We start from the raw sequence: 3,155 nt of genomic DNA on the forward strand, positions 1-3,155 counted from the left end.
GCTGGTTCCCATACCCAGGGTGTTTTTCAAGCTGCTGGATCTGGGACTTGAACTGTGCATTTGGCCATGTGGGATCCAATTGCCTTAACCACGATGCCATCTAACTGGCTCTTGGTTGGATTTTTATAGTTAAGATTCTTTTACTTTTTAAATAATTTAAAAATAAGTATAAAAGGTGTCATAATGTACTACACTGAAATCAAATTTGTCTGCCTGTACACCTAACTGCAGCACTAGGCGGCAGTGGGGAAAGCGCATCCTTATTCCCACACGCAGAGCAAGGAGACTGGGCAGCTGACACAGAAGAAACCCGATCTCCCCTCCAGGAGTCCCAGGCATGCATTTTTGAGGGCAATATTAAAGACAGGAGACTCAGGCACATGATCAGCTCGGTGACTGGTTCAAAAGGCGTAATCATCTCATGGACTTCCTTGACTGATTCACATCCTGCAAAACATCTTAAGAATTCAAGTTATAATCTTATTTTGTCTTTCATGTGGGACTTACAAGTTCTTTAGAAGGATTCACATTGGTCCATTAAAGAAATACAGACAATTTTACATCAAGAATTTGAGGAGCATCACAGGAGAAAAGGGGGTGATGGGCCATATAGTAAATCCATTACTATGTGAAGGTCCTTCATTTATGGTGAACTACCCATGGGGTAGCCTAACTAAAGTCTGGAGGCTGAAGCCTTGCTCTAGCCATTACGATTTACATTCATGCTGGGAGAATTCATTTTGCATGCTGTAACAATATACAGTGATTGAATGGATTTAAAAAATTTTAAAATAAAATAAATTATGGAACCGGCAGATGGTGTAATGGTTATGTTGCCAGACTTCCACATAGTTGACTGCAGTTTGAGTCCCGGATGGTGGTTTAAATCACACTGAGTGTATGTGTGTGCGTGCGTGCATGCCCAAAATCCTGAGAGGAGAGTGCAGGAGAAGAGATTAGCATGACCATCTCCCCTGGAGGGTGATATCTTCCTTTCTTTCTGTCTCTCTGGTGAACGCAAATGCTGTATAATAAAAATCTCTCTTAAAAAAATTTAAAAAAAATTTAAATAGACCTTGAATTCCAAGCAGGTCACAGAGATGCTTCCTCTTATATTCTAGCTCTCATCAATATTTTTTCATCTTTTAATTTTTGCCATAGGGCACATGCGCTCACCAGAGAGACAGAGGGAATGCGAGAAATCATCTCCCGGGGGATGGCCATACTGTAGTCCTTTCTCCTCCATTCTTCTATCAGGAATTTGGGCACACAGGCATATGTGACTGGTAGGATTTTCTTTTCTTCTTTTCTTTTTTTTTCTTTCTTTATTTTTAGAGAGGTTTTTGCTATAGGGTGCATGTGCTTGCCAGAAAGACAGAGAAAGACAGAGAGACAGAAAGCAAGAAATCACCCCTCAGGGGGATGGCCACGTCGCAATCCCTTCTCCTCCATTCCCCTCTTGGAATCTTGGGCATGCACGCACATGCACCTGGCATAAGTTTAAGCCACCGGGTCTGGGACTTGAACTGTGGTCAACTACATGGGAGTCCAGCGACATAGCCATTATGCCAACTGCTGGTCCCTTCTTTTCTTCTTTTTAAAAGAGATTTTTTGCTATAGGGTTGCTCTTGCCAGAGAGAGAGAGAGACAGAAAGTGAGAAATCACCCCTCAGGGGGCATGGCCATGCCATAATCCCTTCTTCATCCTCCTGTCGGGATTTTGGGCATGCATGCACGCGTACCCAGAATGAGTTTTAAGCTGCCTGGTCTGGGACTCGAACTACGGTAGCTATGTGGGAACATAACCATTACACCATCTGCTGGTCACCCTGGTATCTGGTATGCTTTTCTTTTTCTTTTCTTTTTCTTTTTTTTTTTTTTCAAATCTTAAAACCCCACAGCCATTGTTTATTATAAAGATGAACTCCAATCCTTGTGATGGGCTTATCAATAGGATTTCTGGTAGTGAGCACAGGCACCAGGGCCTCCAAACTTTTTGGATTCACAGCGACGGGGGTCAGCTACCAGCAGGTTTCGGTCATACTGGATGAGGATGTCTTTGATTTCCTTCTTGGAAGCCTCATCCATGTATTTCTAGTAATAGGCCACCAGGGCTTTGAGATGGACTGGCGGATAGCATAAATCTGGGCCACGTGGCCACCACCCTTTACACGGTCATGGATGTCCACACCAGCAAAAAGCTCCTTGCCCAGAACCAGAACAGGTTCCAGTAGCTTATATTGCAGCGTGCGCGGCTCGATCATTTCTAGCGGCCGCCGTTCACCTTGATAAGGCCATGGCCCGGTTGCAGTGTGCCAGGGCTGTGGCCATCTTCTTGCATCTAAAAACCTGCACAGACTGCAGAGGGCCCTCTGACGGCATGGCTGTGGGCGTAGAAGAGATCCTCACTGCGCGCCCAGCCTTGCAACCGGAAAAGGCCCCCTGGTGTGATTTTCAAGCTGCCAAATCTGGAATTTAAACCGTGGTTGGCCATGTGGGAGTCCAGCACCTTCTCCTTTAATTTAATTTGCAGTTTCAGAAAATTCCATTACTTCCCTCAGTAAAACAAGGAAATGGGGCAGCAAGCCCCTTCCCGGGGGTTCTGTTCAGTTTCCAAAGCACAGGATTCTCCTTCCCTGTTAGCAACACTGAGCCCTTGCCATGGGCCAGATAGCGTAAGGGACAGGGGACGTGTACGTTTGCATTTGTAGCTCACTAAGGAGGCAGAGAACCGCATCCCAGAAGCAGCTCCCAGTTGCTTCTTAGCCTCTCCAAGTCTACTAAAAGCTGGCTGATTCCTGAGCCTTTTTACCTTTTTACTGCTCTGACACCCCAAAGCAGCAACACAGCTGCCTCTGAGTATATTTTGAGACATCATATTTGTAAACTGTATTTCAGTTTTTGAATGAAGTTTTAAAAACAGATGGTGCGCTCTTGCTCGCATATTTCTCACCAGCATTCTCAATTGTTGCATCTAGAGAGTCCATCAAATACCATGATGGGGAAAGAACAAAATGCACAGCAAGGCAAGATCTTCAGCCTTTGACCCTCTGGGAAACACAGCTAATGGGAATCTGAGGCCACATTTGGCAAGATGCGAGAGACTGCAGAACACTCGGTAAGAGAAAGAACAGATCCTGCGAACGAGGAATGCC

The 3,155-nt window shown here is 45.1% G+C and overlaps 1 pseudogene; it reads right to left on the reverse strand.

The window, feature by feature from the left end:
* Positions 1-1,915: 1,915 nt before the first annotated feature.
* On the reverse strand, positions 1,916-2,382 carry LOC102476773 (40S ribosomal protein S16 pseudogene; annotated as a pseudogene).
* Between the last annotated feature and the right edge of the window lie 773 nt (positions 2,383-3,155).

This window comes from Tupaia chinensis, unplaced genomic scaffold (assembly GCF_000334495.1).
Source record: "Tupaia chinensis unplaced genomic scaffold, TupChi_1.0 Scaffold148242_1, whole genome shotgun sequence".
NCBI lineage: Eukaryota > Metazoa > Chordata > Mammalia > Scandentia > Tupaiidae > Tupaia > Tupaia belangeri.